The sequence below is a fragment of the Hordeum vulgare genome, chromosome 4H (assembly GCF_904849725.1).
Source record: "Hordeum vulgare subsp. vulgare chromosome 4H, MorexV3_pseudomolecules_assembly, whole genome shotgun sequence".
NCBI classification, from domain to species: Eukaryota; Viridiplantae; Streptophyta; class Magnoliopsida; order Poales; family Poaceae; genus Hordeum; species Hordeum vulgare.
In genome coordinates this window covers 289031685-289048738 of record NC_058521.1, presented here as the reverse complement: position 1 = coordinate 289048738, position 17054 = coordinate 289031685, and positions in this window count along the sequence as shown.

The following is a 17054-nucleotide window of genomic DNA, read 5'->3' as shown; positions in this document are numbered from 1 at the left end:
GTTATGTGCGTATGGGAGTAACGAGGACCTTATGTTTAATGCTATGGTTGGGTTTACCTTAATGATTTCTTGTAGTTACGGATGCTTGCTAGATGTCCAATCATAAGTGCATATGATCCAAGTACGGAAAGTGTGTTAGCGTATGCCTCTCCCTCATTGCATATGATAAGTATTTATCATGTTATATTCAATTGCCTATGGACAATCTTTCTCTTGCGTTACACAAAAAGCTTTCTACTAAACAGCCCTAAATTTTATATCCACACTCTTTATTTTCTTGCAAAACAACACCTAACTTTTACTTACTTGTTCTTTATTATCTTTCAAACCTATCTACTTCACCTACTAAGTACTTCTAGTTTCTTTCCCACAAAATAGTTTCATAGTTGTTCTAGGTGAGGTATATGTTAGCGTGCGTACAGTTGTATCGGTGATTGATAGAACTTGAGAGAATATTAATTCTACCATTAGCTCTTCATGGGGTTCGACATTCTTACTTCTCAAAAAAGGGTACAAACGATCCCCTACACTTGTGGGTTATCATATCCCCATGTGGGGGGAAAGGTGCACGAGTTCGTCATGGTTACCCTTGGGGGCATTGGAGCTGGCTACGACTCCTGGACCTTTTTGTGAGGGCCATGGAGGGAAGTTGGCCATCCGGCTTGTGGCTTTGGGCAGACGGTTGCTGCAATGGACCCATGTGGGTGGCGGTCGACCTCACCCTCTGAAGCGCCATGTTCTTGACACGTGGGTGGAGGTCGTTCCTCCGTTCCAAGGGAATTGGCCCCACGCATCTCCTCCACTTTTGGTTCGATGGCTCCACCACCCTCTTCATGAAGTTGTTCAAAGCGAATAGCGTCTGCCTCGAGTGCTATGCCAAAAGTTCAAGCAGCGGCGACATCGACACCTCCAGCGACTTGTGGCAACGACAGCACCTTCTTCACCATAAGTAGGAGGGCGACGACTTCGAGTAGCACTGTCGGTGCCATGGAGGAATCCGGAAAACGAGGCCCAGCCTTTGGGGCCATTTACAGATCGATAATCACATCGTAGTGGCAGGTCTCCTCTTAGACACCCACATCGCTGTTAGAGGAAGTCATAATCCGACTTAACCTCGTCACTGCCACCGCTGACTACGGAGCAACTCCTTTTGTCTTTAAATAGCACCCAATGTGTCCTGAAAGGAAACCAAATAAAAACGTTGGGTACTACTGTCATGCCAATAACCTGGCTTGTCTCTCTTTCTTTCTTTTTATGCATGTTAATTTCCTTCCGAACACAAAGGTCGTGCCCCGGCCCCTTCCCGACTTTGACGCGTAACGTAAATGTCTGTTGGTATGTGCCTTCTTGCCATGGATTGCTTCTAAGGACAAATCTTGAGCACCCCCTCGGCAGCATTTACGTGTGGCAAGACTGGCCCATCGTCCTGGTTGCGATCACTCGGGGTACCGGGCATGCTTCCAGTCCCCTGGTGTGCAACAATTCTGATGAGGGATCAATCCGCGTGCAAGTCTTCTCATATAGTTTACAATTTAAGTGTCAGGGAGGGATTTTACTTATCTTTTCTTTCCTCTACCAACTTTCTTGCTGCGAAGTGTTAGCCTTGAACACATCTGTCCGCCCACTCCTTCCCCCGGCATGACTTGTTCGTGGGGAGCGCTCTTCTGGGAGAACCCTGCTTTCTTTTGAGAAAAATAAAGAAGAGAAAATAGGATACATTTGGGGCTCTTAGAGGTTCAGCAACGTCTTTGTGTCGGCTATAATCTACCGCAACGATCCGCATCATGGGCATAATGTAAGTATGCAATTAGGAGGAAAAGAGTTACCATATTTCTAGCCTTACTAACTGCGCACATGGTCATCATCTAGCTTTGCACAAAGGATTACACGCATTGCTTCGAGACCTGCACAAAAGTGGTTGTCGTGGGGCACGACAACCGCGCCTCACGAGTAGAACTTGCAAAGATGCTCGATATTCCATGAGTTCTTCATCAGAGTGCCATCCTCGATCTCCACGGGAATTGTACAACGCCTGGTGACTCGTATTACCCAGTAAGGGCCTTCCCACTTTGGTGTCAACTTGTTTGATTCCGTTGCAGATTGAATCCGTCGGAGAACAAGGTCGCCTTCCTCAACAATCTTGGCGTGCAGTTTGCAGCTATGGTAGAGGGCTAGGGCCTCTTGATACCTAGCAGCGCAGTGCGGTCTGGAGACAGTCTTCCTCGAGGTGTGTGGCATCCTCATGCCGTAACCGCTCTTGCTGATCCTCGTCAAAGGCCTGCATTCTCGGTGACCCCTATGTGAGTTCCGTGGGGAGAATTTCCTCCATCCCATAGGCTAGGGCGGATTGTATCTCCTCGGTGGCTTGATTTGGTGTTGTTCTGATCGACCAAAGAACCGCCGGGAGTTCATCAATCCAGTGCCTTCTGTGCTTGCGCAGGTTGTCAAAATTGCTTGTCTGGAGGCCCCACACCACTTCAACATTTGCACTCTCTACTTGCACATTGCTCCTGTGGTGAGGAACGAAGGCGAAGCAGACCTTGGTGAAAATATCTTGACAATATTGCATGAAAGTGCTACTGGTGAATTGCATACCGTTGTCAGTGATGATCCTTTTTGGGACACCGAAATAGCAAACAATCCCTTTGATGAGCTTGACTACCGCCAGCGCCGTCACCTTACTCACCATCTCCACCTCAATCCACTTCGTGAACTTGTTGATGGCAACCAACAAGAACTCGAAGCCCCCATTAGTACGGGGGAGGGGAGCGACAATGTCGAGTCCCCAGACCAAGAATGGCCATGCGAGTGGTATAGTTTGAAGGGCTTGTACTGGTTGGTGTATCTGCATGGCGTGGTATTAGCATGCTTCACACGTTATCACCATGCCAAGGCGTCATGAAGAGCTCTGGGCCAGAAGAAGCCCTGTCGGAACGCCTTCTCGACAAGGGATCGTGATCCTATGTGGGAGCCACAAATCCCTTCGTGTATCTCTGCCAACAGCCATTGTACTTCCTCCCAGGTGATGCGGCTCAATTTCACCTCGTTGGGTCTCTGCGTGTGTAGATTGTTGTCCATGAACTAGTACAAGCCCGACCGTCGGGCTAATCTTCTGGCTTCCTCTTGCTCTTTGGGGAGGACTCCTCACTGGAGGTATTGGACAATCTACTGTGCCCATGCCGGAGCACGGGACTCAACGACAAGGACTAAAGGTGTTACTCTCGCCGCGGGAGCGCTAGCTTTGACATCAAGGACTGCTTGTCCTGTCTGAGCTTGGCACTCACAGTCGAGCGCTTTGTTGTCTTCGGCAACGTTCTTGCCAGCCATATGTGGCTCTGCCAGGAAATAGTCGCTGGAGCCGATCTTCCTCTTCTTGGCTTGTCGTCCTGACAGTGTAACTCATGGCTGAGTGAGTCGGAGTACGAAGGTGCGTAGTTCCACACGCGAATTCTGAGCTTCTTGTTTCGACAAGTCATCGACGATGTTGTTCTCCATCCTAGGGACATGTTCCATCTGCAGACTGTCGAAGCATTCCTTCAACTTCCTGATTTCATCAACATATGCTTCCATCAGCGGACTTTGATACTCCTTGTTGACATGGTGCATTACGTCTAATAGCCCAGAACTGAATCTCCAAAAGATTCCCTTTTATTCCATTGTCGTCATGTGATTTATTTGGTTGTCGCACCATTCACATCATTCACGTTGCATCGGCACTCCGTTGCTGTCGTGTTTTCACAACATACATCCGTTATTAGTTGCCAATTATCTCTGTTCTCGTCGTTGACCATTTCGAGACCACTCACACACGCACGCGTCCCCGACATCGTTAAAATATTTTTTTTAAAGCGTGGATAAAACTTTCTCTTATAGGGTTGGAAGTTGGCGTGTAGTCTTAATATAGGGTACGTAGGCCGCCTGCCAAATTTCATCGCAATCGGAGTCCGTTTGATACCTGAACCGTTAAATGTATAGAGGCACTATAGCCGGTCAAACATTGGACGTTTTCGGTGTTCAAAACCTTGTCACGGGCCACAACCTTCCCTCTCATCCCCACCTACCCCATTGATACATCCATTTTGCATTATGCTTTTATATCAATATTTATTGCATTATGGTCTGTAAATACACTTTATGGTACAATACTTATGCCTTTTCTCTCTTATTTTACAAGGTTTACATGAAGAGGGAGAATGCCGGCAGCTGGAATTCTGCACAACTCCAAAAGTCATGAAAACTTACGGAGAATTATTTTGGAATATATAAAAAATATTGGGTGAAATAAATACATCGGGGACCCACTAGGTGGCCACAAGCCAGGGGCGTGCCCTACCCCCTGGGCGCGCCCTGCAGGCTTGTGGCCCCCCTGGCAGGCCTCCGATGCCAATATTTTTCTATATTGAGGGTTTTGACCTGGAATAAATTATATCAGAACTTTCGGGGCGAATCGCCGCCGTCTAGACGCGCAACTTGGGCAGAACCAATCTAGGGCTCCTGGTGAGGTGTTTTCTCGAGGAAACTTCCCTCCCGGAGAGGGAAATTGAATCCATCGTCATCACCAACGATCAGCACCATCTCCTCTCCAAACCGTAGTTCATCTCTTGTATCTGATCTTTTTCTCAAAACCTCAGATTGGTACCTGTGGGTTGCTAGTAGTGTTTATTACTCCTTCTAGTTGTTGCTAGTTAGTTTACTTGGTGGAAAATAATATGTTCAGATCCTTAATAATCATTAATACTCCTCTGATTCTAAACATAAATATGGTTTGTGAGTAATTACGTTTTTTCCTGAGGACATGGGAAAAGTCTTGTTATAAGTAATCATGTGAATTTGGTATTCGTTCGATATGTTGATGAGATGTATGTTGTTTCTCCCCTAGTGGTGTAATGTGAACGTTGAATACATGACACTTCACCATTATTTGGGCCTAGGGGAAGGCATTGGGAAGTAATAAGTAGATGATGGGTTGCTAGAGTGACAGAAGCTTAAACCCTAGTTTATGCGCTGTTCGTAAGAGGGTGATTTGGATCCATATGTTTCATACTATGGTTAGATTTATCTTAATTCTTCTTTCGTAGTTGCGGATGCTTGCGAGAGAGGTTAATCATAAGTGGGAGGTTTTTCCAAGTAACGTGAGCACCCAAGCACCGGTGCACCCACATGTCAAATTATCAAAGTAACAGTTGTGGATGCTTGCGAGAGAGGTTAATCATAAGTGGGAGGTTTTTCCAAGTAAGGTGAGCACCCAAGCACCGGTGCACCCACATGTCAAATTATCAAAGTAACGAATGCGAATCATATGAGCATGATGAAAACTAGCTTGACAGAAATTCCCATATGTCCTCGGGAGCGCTTTGCTTTATATAAGAGTTTGTCCAGGATTGTCCTTTGCTACAAAAAGGATTGGGCCACCTTGCTGCACCTTTGTTACATTTGTTACTTGCTACCCGTTACGAATTACCTTATCACAAAACTATGTATTACTGATAATTTTAGTGGTTCCATAAAATACCTTACTGAAAACCGCTTGTATTTCCTTCTGCTCCTCGTTGGGTTCGACACTCTTACTTATCAAAAGGACTATGATAGATCCCCTATACTTGTTGGTCATCAAGACTCTTCTAGGATTTCGGGCTCCGCAAAACCCTAAAGATTCAAACTCAAGGGCGTGTACGAAGATCTCTCGCGGGCTCGCCTCACCTAACTCGCTACTCCCTGGGGATGGCACAGAACTCACTCGATGGTGAGGAAGACACAAAACACGGCAGTTTACCCAGGATCGGGCCACTCAGAAGCATAATACCCTACTCCTGCTTTGGTGGATTGCCTCTCATGGAGGTTGGTGGATGAACTAGTACAGTATTCGAGGGCCTCCGAAGGTTGGGTGGCCTTTGTGTGGTGCTAGTGGGCGAATTAATGAATAGATCGATCCCCTATGAGGTAATCTACTCTCTCTATATATACTGGCGGACCCGGTCATCTTCCCTTATCGCTTTGGCAAGAAGGGAACCCACAACAACCAATTTCAAAGGGGGACAGGGGAACATGCTTCCCCTGTCCAAAAGTAGTCTTGGCCTGCAAAGTGACTGCCAGCGCTGCAGGGACGCGTCGATGGATGCCGTGTGTCCTGCTGGCGGGCGGCGATGGCCTTGTTGAACCAAAAAGGAAACCATTGGAAGATGCCTTGGGAACCCCGGTTCGTCCTTGCCCCCTTTGTACTAAATGGGGAACTGCTCCGTCCTGTTGTCTGCTACTCGTCTGTCCTTCCTCCGCATCATCCTTGACTCCTGAGGCCGGGTCTCGCCTGGGAATATCCGCTGCTCCGGAGGGGTCCTGGCGAGGCCCCCTGCGGGTCTTGATGATGCTCCTCCCTCACGGGGCTTGTCCCCTCGTGAGGACCTTGCCTTGAGTGGTCAGTGTCCGACGGTACTTCCTTGATGAAGTAGGCTGTAACACCTGTGTTTAGCTGTCCTGACTAATTAGTTTATTTCAAAAATTAGGACCAATTTAAAAAAATTGTGAAAGCTTGTGATGGTGGAAGTGACTTTTGTTTGATTACTTGCTGGTATGATTGTGTTGGTTCTCAATAATTCTTATTGTTCTCCAACTCACCTCCTTAGCCCATGTTCTCCTGCCTAATGATCATGCCATGTGTTTAGGACCAAAAACTATTTCTACCAAATATTATTTTCACCAAAATGCATTTCTTTGAATTAAGCTACAAGTCCTCAAATTAGGGAATTGATTTTGCACCAATTATTTTATTTGAAACCCATCATCAATATGACTTCCCAAAACCACCATATTATTATTTCGACAATTATTTTACTAATTTATTTAAATGCCTTCTTGTGAGGCCAGAAGTGGACTCTTATGAAGGGAAATTATTTTTATTGCTTTCAAAATATTTGAGAAAATTTAGGGAAACTCAGTGGATATATTTATTCCAAATATATGAGTTTCAACACATGGTCATGTTCAAAATATTGGTCAAAACCATCCAAAACCCTTCCTGCCTATTTCAATCTTTTGGAATATTTCTATAAGAGATATTCTCAATAAATTCCAGTAAAATTTCAGCATATCACCTATGATATATTTGATGATGTTGCCAAGTTTCATCTCAGTCCAAGTTGATTAGACTCCCCTAATTATTCTAAAATCCTATCTGTCCAGATTCAAATTTGAGAAACTCTACATGGTGACGTGTCTCCAATTATGCTCAAATTTGGTGGACATGTTATAATACTCCAATAATGCATCCACACCAAGTGGTCCATCAAGGAGAATAGAAGAAGTTGTCCCAAGCCCCTCAAAACCCTCTCTGTTGATTTCTGACTTTGGGAAATTTTACATTATAAAGTTTATCCAATTGACCCCAAACTTTTTGGGAATGCGTTAATGCTCAAATAATGCCCCACACCAAATATTTGATTTGTGGGAATTGATTTGAATAAGATTGTAAGCAGAAGGCTATTTCTGCCCATTTCAAGGGTTTTCCAAGTCTACATTGTAAACCTTCTCCACCAAATCCAAAATTTGGTGTACAAGCTTATTTTCATCTATGATTTGATCCTGTTAAGTTTCATATCCATTGAAGTCCATCTGATAGCTATGCCACTCATGGAACTCCTTGTGTGCATTCACTTTATTGGCTACTTTGGCCCCTTCCAGTTTAACCCTTGAGCTCCACTTTCTACCGCAGCTTCATATAGTAACATTTTACCTCCAGTAACATTTCCATGGCCACTGGTCAATTATTGGAAAGAGGCTCCATGTAACTATACCTCATTTTACCTTTGGAATCACCATCTTCACCCCTCTTGCCCCACTTCTTCTTAAGCCAAAGCCCCCACCTCTTGCCAGAGGGTTCCTATCATCCCAAAGCATTGTTTCGAGCCAACAGATGGCATTATGATGTGGAGAAAATGAGCAGCACATCCTCAAGTGGAATTGTGGCTGAAATATAGCTTTGTACATCAAGTGCTAGCTACACTTCCTTACTTGAGCTGAAACTTAGCAGGATTGTAGTCCTTCCATGCCTAAGACTGCTAGACATGCTTTTCCCACTTTATCTCTCAGGTAATTACCCTCACCATTAGCCCTAAGTTTGTTGTTGCAAATTTAACCTAAGTCAAGAGCCATTCAAATCAACTCCACTAGAGACCAAACTCCTCAATCATCTTCCAGATAGCATGCACCACCTCCCAGACATCTTTGACTCGTCATTAGGGCCCTGTAGACACAGGTGGATGTGGTGACCACCACCATGACCTGTAAACCGGGTGCTCTGCGCCTTGTTTTCTCCTTCCAGACCTCATCCGACCATTGGAGCGTGTCCCCCCTCCACGACATCAGGTAGACTCCAAGCCGCTCTGGCCGCGTGTGCCGGTCGTGCCAGTGAGCACCAGAGGCGGATCCGAGCTCCCCCTCGTAGCGCTTCGGCTATACCTCTCCCCTCAGCCCTCGCAGTCTCTCTCTTGTTTCCCCTCTCTCCCTTGAACCTCCAGGCCCCCCAATTCTCCTCCCGTGCTCTGTTTTCCCTCCCATGGCCGAATCTCGCTGGCGGCGTCTGTTCCAAATTTGGACAGGGCCGAGGCTCCCCTTGCCCCTAACCTCTCCTGCGGACGCTCCTGTCTGGGGTGAGCCCGTTCCCCTTCCTCTCGTCCTTCTCCTGGCGCTAAGAACTTAAGTGGCCGTGCCTCGGTTGAAGGCCGTCTGCTGCGCGGAAGGCACATTTTGCGCAAGGTGTCTCCTGCGTGGCCGCGGCTAGCCAAGCCGAGCCAGTGGGCCGGCCTGAAGCCCTATCTATCGCCCGGGCGCAAGATAACCCCGAGGCTGAGGTCTTTTTCTCTTTTTCCTATTTTTCTTAAACTTCAAAAATCCATTATAAATTCATTTTAGTTCCGATTCTAATGATTCAAATTTCTATAGGTTCCTAAATTCAAAACCTATCCAAGTATGCGCCTTGCATAGTTTTCCAAGCAACCTTTATGTGGTGGTTTTATTTAAATCCAAATCTGGATATTCCAAGCACCACCTTTGTACATTCTTATAGGATTCCAATCAACTCCAAATGGAGTGATTCCAAATTCTAGAGCCTTCTAATATCATGCCCTATTTTTGAAGCCTTGGTCAACATTTCTATAAGGCTTTATTATATTGTATTAAATAAATAGCTTCCTATTGCTATTTATTCCATATTAGAAAATTCCTAGAATATTCACTTCAACTCCAAATCCAGTGAAACAACTCCCTAAATATTTCTAAAGTTGTTCTCTTTTAAATGAGTGCCTCCGGTCATTTTTATCATAATATTTTCTGTGGGTTCATAAAGAATCCCCTACTCATCCTTTCCTCCATTCAGAAATCCCTGATAATCCAAACCTCCTATGGCAAGCTTCAGGTATTTTTCTTATAACCAGAGAGGACCAAGAAAAATATAACTTCTATTTATGTAGCACTTTTATTCCTGCCTGCTGTGTGGCTTACCGTGGTTGTTTCCGACGATAGTTGACGGATAGACGGAGTACTCGGAGTTGGAGCGGAAGACCTCGAAGACCCCGAGGGCTAATGTGAGCAAAGGCAAGCAGCCCTTTGACCATGACTGAGCATATGTTATATTGCATGTTAAGATAGCAAGTATTTCCGTTGCATATGATCATAAGTGCCCGTAAATCATTTGATGTGATGTTACCGATGGCTCCTCCGGAGAACATGCATTGAGCTGGATCCTACCCCCCTTTGAGGATCACGCTATTATCATGTTGACAAGTAATACTAGAATAATAGCATGAGCATGTTGTTGGTATAAATCAAGAGTTCATGAAAACCCGTCGGGTGCAACTAATGCCTGAGGGTGATGATGACTTAGGTGGCCACTTTTGGTGAAGTGGTGCACCGGGTATTTTGAGTGAGTATGATTTCGGAAATGGGATTAGATTTATGATGTGTCGACCATCCCAACTATACCAGTACGACCACGTTACCCCTTATGGGACGGGGCTATGTTGATTACTTTGGTCCGTGCTAGCAAAGAGCCACATTCCTAGTGGCGGGAGTGATGTGTGGTCACTCTCGTGACGGAGTAGGACGACTATGCCATTTTTATGAGTTCCAGGTACACCGTTGGTCCCCACATGGTTGTTACGGTCCAGAGTCGGTGCTCGTAAGACATACAACATGTGGGTTGGGTACCAATCGAGTGGACCTCTTTGTCTAGTATCGTCAGGGGAAAGGCATTGATCGGGTACTTACCTCGGGTTGAAATATACCGCGAGTCGTGGATGACACGAAAGTTTCTCGGATCTCGTGGGTCCAGCGTACTACCTCTGCAGATTGTAAAACTATTCGAATAGTCATGTCCACGGTCAAGGACAGTTCGGTGGTGCTGCTTAAACTACGTCTAGTTATTTACGCGTAAACCAAGTGTGTGTGAGTTTTGATAAAAGGAGTTATTATGAAAGTAATGATATGAACATGTTTGGTGACTTGGCATATAGGGTGAACCCGGATGGTTCAGCCCTCGACGGATGTATTGATATCTGTAACCTGTTCTTCAAAAGTAGTTTACTTATGATGCATACCTATGATCATGTTTATTTAACACCAAAAGATATCCACCAAAGAAGCATGTTATTGTTATCCTTCAATTGCATTGTTCATATCATGGGCTGTTTGCGAGTACAATCAGAAGTACTCATTGGCTTGCCACTTGTTTTTTCATTGACCAGGTATGAGAAAACATGAATTGGTGAAGAGTAACTCGGTGACGTTCTTGCGAGCTTGGATGCTTCCTAGACATAATGCATGTAGGTTAAGGCTAATGGCATGGGTTCACGCTTTCAACCAATAATTCTGCAAGTGGTCGAGTTTGGTGTGTTGGCTTTCAAGGCCCTACATATGTAAGACTCGATCGCAATGCTTATTTATTGTACCAAGCGGTATGTATGGATGTAAGACTCTTATTATTCTGTTTCTGTGTGTTCGGTGAGCATTGATCTATGGGATCACTGAGCACGTTCATTCGGCAATCTCGACTCGTAAGTCGGGGTCATCACATAGGCCAGCCCTGGGCCACACGCAGGTAGGTATGGCACCCCCATTCCCAGAACACTGAAAGTAGCCCCCGGGCCCAAGGCGTGCTCGCGCCGTCCTTTAGGCGAAGCCTAGGGGGCTTACTGAGGCGCCGTGGGCCCTAAATGCATGTGGGCCAGGCCGGTGTGCGTCACGCGACTGATCTCGGGTCTCACTTGCCTTCTGTCTCCACCCGAGCTATTAGGAACCTGCCTTGTTGCGTCGGTCTGTTATCGCTTTCCTTCCTCCCGCACTCGCACTTCCTCCTCGGTCTCCAACTCCAACCGGCGTCTCGGAAATCCACCACCGCGTCATTCCCTTCTCGGTTCAGCGATGCGCACATCGGTAAGCAGAAGCCAGAGACGCATGGTCCTCCCCCGGCTCCTCCGATCTTACAGTGCACGCTCTCTAAGGATGTGGATCTTACCCCCGTGCTGCCATGAACGGCAGCGAGTCCAGCAAGCAAGGGCGGACCCTGATCTGGCCCGGCGCCACAGCATAGAGGCCCGCATCGAAGGCGGTATACCCCTTCTTCGTCCATAGCATCTTCGATGGCCTAGTGCCTCGGTCTTCACCGCCATCCTGAACCACTATGGGATCCAGGCCCTTCACCTCCAGCCCAACTCCATCTTGCTCCTGTTCATCTTTGCTTTCTACTACGAGGCCTTCATAGGCATACGACCTTCAGTAGCACTCATCCGCCATTTCTTCAGCCTGCGCCTGCACGATGGCGCCCATTTGTCGGCGTGCGTCTCCTTCGTAGTGGCCCAGAGCGGCAATTTTCTCCTAAAGGCCGGGAAGAAAGTGGAAAACATCAGGCACTGTTGGGTTCTCATGAGCCTCAAGGACTCCAATCCTCGGCTGGAGGTGCCGAATGGGCTCCAGAAGAAGACTTCTATGTGGAGCTTGGCGAAGCTCTCCAACCCTCGGGCCATGCCCATCCTGGAGCGCTTCTCCCGCGACATCGGAAGCCAAGAGGCTAACTCGTGGATGATAGTGAAGGAATTCTTGGCGCAGCGCCTAGCGCCCCTTTAGGCCCATTGCAGGCCCCTGTGGGACTACGAGTTCAGTGATGACACGCTCAAGCTCCGGTCCCATAACCTTCCTACTGAGGAGCTGAACAAGGTCGTGGCGACCCTAGTGACCTGACCGAGGCTCTGGGTCTGTTGTACCATCTCGACGACTGTGCCGACCTAATCACCGCATTGCGTGTCTTCGATGAGCGGGGGATCTTCCCCGCCAAGGGCTCTGATCCGGCAGAAGTGTCATCGGACGACACCTTCGGTGGGAGGACAAGGAAAAGACCGTCGGCGATTGCCCGGCGAGTGCGCCTCTCCTGTCACGGTCGTCTTTCTGCGCGAGCTTGAAGATGATGATGTCACCAGCGAAGCCTCCGCGGTGATCTGCTCGCACCTTACGAGGATCTCCACGGGCCCCGCGCGCCACGCGGTCCCTATGCGTGCTCGCCCCCTGAAGCACGGGGCTGAGTCGCCCTTAGCACATCCTGTCTCCACCGGTGGGAAGTCTGAGGCGCCGGGCTCGCCACCCTCTGTGGGGGGCCTATAGCCCCTTGTGGGGACCCCGACTTACGAGTTGAGATCACCGAATGAACATGCTCAGTGATCCCAGAGATCAATGCTCAACGAACATACATATACTGAATATTAAGAGTCTTACATCCATACATACCATTTGATATAACAAATGACCATTGCGGTCAAGTCTTACCTACATAGGGCCTTGAGGGCCTACACTCCACACTGGACGGATATCGGAATTATTGGTTGAAAGCAAGGACCCATGCCATCGGCCTTAACCTACTGGCATTTTGACTGGGAAGCATCCTAGCTCGCAAGAACGTGACTGAGTTACTCTTCACCAAATCCTATTCTCACATATCTGGTCAATGAAGTAACCAGTGGCAAACCAACGAGTACTTTTGATTGTACTCGCAAACAGCCCATGATATGAAGAATGAAAGTGAAGGATAAAAATAACATGCATCTTTGGTGTAATTCATCTTGGTGGAATGATCATGGATATACATCAAGTTAAAGATTACTCTTTAAGAACAGGTTACAGATATCAGTATATTTGTCGAGCGTCGAACCATCCGGGTTCACCCTATATGCCAAGTCACTAAACTTGGTCTTAACAATACTTCCTTAACAACTCCATTTATAACAACTCACAGACACACTTGGTTTATGCGGAAACGACTCGACGTAGTTTAAGCAGGATTACCCAACTGTCCTTGACCGTGGACACGACTATTCGAATAGTTTTACACTCTGCAGAGGTAGTACGCAGGACACACGAGATCCAGGAAACTTCCTTGTCATCCACGACTCGCGGTATATAACATACCCGAGGTAAGTACCCGATCAATACCTTTCCCTTGACGATACTAGACAAAGAGGTCCACTCGATTGGTACCGAGCCCACATGTTGTACGTCTTACGAGCAACGACTCTGGATAGAATCAACCATGCTGGGACCAACGGTGTGCCTGGAGCTCATAAAAATGGCATAGTCGTCCTACCTGGCACGACCCCATCACGAGAGTGACCACATATCACTCCCGCCACTAGTAATGTGGCTCTTTGCTAACATCGACTAGAGTAATCAGCAAAGCCCCATCCCATAAAGGAGTAACGTGGTCGTACAGGTAAGGTTGGGACAGTCTACACATCATAAATATAATCCCATTTCCGAAACCATACTCACACAAATACCCGGTGCACCACTTCTCCGAAAGTGGTCACCTAACTCATCATCACCCTCCGGCATTAGTGGCACCCGACGGGGTTTTCTTAAATCTTTGATTTATGTCATCAACATGCTCATGCTAATACTAATTCTAAGTTTACTTCTCAACATGATACTAGCATGATCCTCAAAAGGGGGTAGCATCAAGCTCTATGCATGTGCTCCGGAGGAGCCATTGGTACTATCACATCAATGATTTACCGGCACTTATGATCATATGCAACGGAAATACTTGCTATCTTTACATGCAATATAACATATGCTTAGTCATGGTCAAAGGGCTGCTTGCCTTTGCTCACATAAGCCCTCGGGGTCTTCGAGGTCTTCCACTCTAACTCCAAGTACTCCTTTACCCGTCAACTATCGTCGGAAACAACCACGGTAAGCCACACAGCAGGCAGAAATAAAAGTGCTACATAAATAGAAGTTATATTTTTGTTGGACCTCTCTGGTCATAAGAAAAATACCTGAAGCTTGCCATAGGAGGTTTGGATCATCAAGGATCTCTGAATGGAGGAAAGGAGGAGTTCGGGATTCTTTATGAAGCCCACATAAAATATTATTATAAAAATGAGTGGAGGCACTCATTTAATAGAGTGCAATTTTAGAAGTATTTAGGAAGTTGTTTCACTGGATTTGGAGTTGAAATGAATATTCTAGGAATTTTCTAATATGGAATAAATAGCAATAGGAAGCTATTTATTTAATACAATGGAATAAAGCCTGATCAAAATGTTGATCAAGGCTTTAAAATAGGGCATGATATTAGAAGGCTCTACAATTTGGAATCATTCCATTTCGAGTTGATTTGAATCCTGAGGAAATTTTGAAAGGTGGTGTTTAAATCATCCAGATTTAAATTTAAATAAAAACACCACAGAAAGGTTGCTCAGAAAAATGTGCAAAGCACCTATTTGGATAGATCTTGAATTTAGAAACTTGTACAAACTGGAATAATTAGATTTGGACTTCAAATGAATTTCCATTGGAATTTTCAAGTTACAAATAAAAGGAAAAAGGCAACAAAAGGCTACCACATGAGGGGGATTAAATTGAGCTCGGGTGCCAGATCGATGGTGGGCCAGCCCAGCTGCGCTAGGTAGCGAGCGAAGCGTCCACACTGATAGCGCACTCGTCGGGATACGCTTTTGGAGCTGGAAAACGCAGCTCCCGCAGGGGCGCTTCCACATAACCTGACCGTTGGGCCCGACCGCCAGCCTAGAAGCTGACCAGTGGGGTCTCCGTCCCCGCTGGCAGGTCTTTCTTCCTTTTCGCGTGCTCCCGCGTGCCCTGACATGAGAGGGGAGGCCCAATGCGCTGGCGCGTCATCCGGCGGCTCCGGCCACCAGATTGCTCGTGACGGTGAGCCGATCCACCTTGAGACCTCTCCCCATGCTGGGGAGCGATGGAGGGTCGACATCTGACAGGGGCGGTGCGGCCAACCGAGGAGCGAGCCAGGTGCCACGCCACCCGCGAAGGGAGAGGAGAAGTGGAGAGATGCAGGGCTACAGGGGCACATCTGCGCGGCCGGAGGAGGAGAGGAGGGGGGATGGAGAGCCGAGGCGCATGCTGGCCGAAGCTTGCCATGGCGGCCATGGGAGGAGAGATGGAGCCCGGGGAGGAAAGTGGGCTCAAGGGGAAGCTCAGGAGGATCCCAAGGAAGAAGGGGGGGAGATGCCAGAGCAGCAGAGGCTCGGGGAGCGAGGGAATAAGAGGGGGATAGGAAGAGAGAGCTCGAGAGCTCTCTGGAGCTCTCTGTGCATGGACGCCACGCACCACAGAAGAAGTTTGGAGGCTAGCTGGTGGATGGAGATGCTTCGAACGGTCAAAAGAAGATGCTGAGACATACTTAGACAAGTTGGTTCGGCAAGAAATGGCCTGGAGGAAAGGAACAAGGTGCAAAGAACCCATATTGCAGTCAAGGGTGGTGGTCACCATGGCCACGTGTGCCTAAACCAGCAGCTTGACCAGTCAAAGGTGTCTAGGATGTGGGGCATGATATCTGGAGGGTGATTGAGTAGTTTGGTCTCTAGTGGAGTTGGTTTGAATGCCCTTTAACTGAGGTTAAGTTTGCATTAGCAAACTTAGGGCTACTAATGAGGGCACTAAAAGGAGAGATAATGGGAAGAAAGCATGTCTAGCAACCTTAGGCATGGAAGGACTTCATTTCTGCAAAGTTTCAGCTCAAGCAAGGGAGGGTAGCTACTACTTGCTACACAAAGCTATATTTCAGCCACAATTCAACTTGAGGATGTGCTGCTCATTTTCTCCACATGAGCATGCCATCTCTTGGCTTGAAACAATGCCTTGGGATGCTAGGAACCGTCTAGCAAGAGGTGGGGGCTTTGGCTTACACAGAAGTGGGGCAAGAGTGTGAAGATGGTGATTCCAAGGGTAAAATGAGGAATAGTTACATGAAGCCTCTCTCCAATAATTGACATGTGGCCATGGAAATGCTAGTGGAGGTAAAATGGAACTATGTAAAGTTGTGGTAGAAAGTTGAGCTCAAAGGTTAAAGTGGAAGAGGCCAAAGTAGCCAATAAAGTGAATGCACACAAGGTGTTTGATGAGTGGCAGAGCAACCAGATGGACTTCAATGGTTATGAAACTTAAGAGGATCAAATAATAGATGAAAATAAGCTTGGACACCAAATTTGGGATTTGGTGGAGAAGGTTTCCAATGTAGACTTGAAAAACCCTTGAAATCAGCAGAAATAGCTTTCTACTTACAATCTTATTCAAATCAATTCCCACAAATCCAATATTTGGTGAGGGGCATTATTTGAGCATTAAAGCATGCCCAAAAAGTTTGGGGTCAATTGGAGAAACTTTATAATGTAAAGTTCCCTAGAGTCAGAAATCAACAGAGAGGGTTTTGAGGGGCTTGGAACAAGTTCTTCGATTATCCTTGATGCACCACTTGGTGTGGATGCGTTATTGGAGTATCAGAACATGTCCACCAAATTGGAGCATAATTGGAGATACTTTACAATGAAGAGTTGCTCAAATTTGGATCTGAACAGATAGGTTTTTAGAATAATTAGGGGAGTCAAATCAACTTGGATTGAGATGAAACTTGGCTAGATCATCAAACATATCATAGGTGACATGCTGGAAATTTACAGGAATTTCTCGAGAATATTTCTTATAGAATTATTTCAAAAGCTCTAAATAGGTAGGAAAAAGGTTTTGAAGGGGGTTTACCCAAT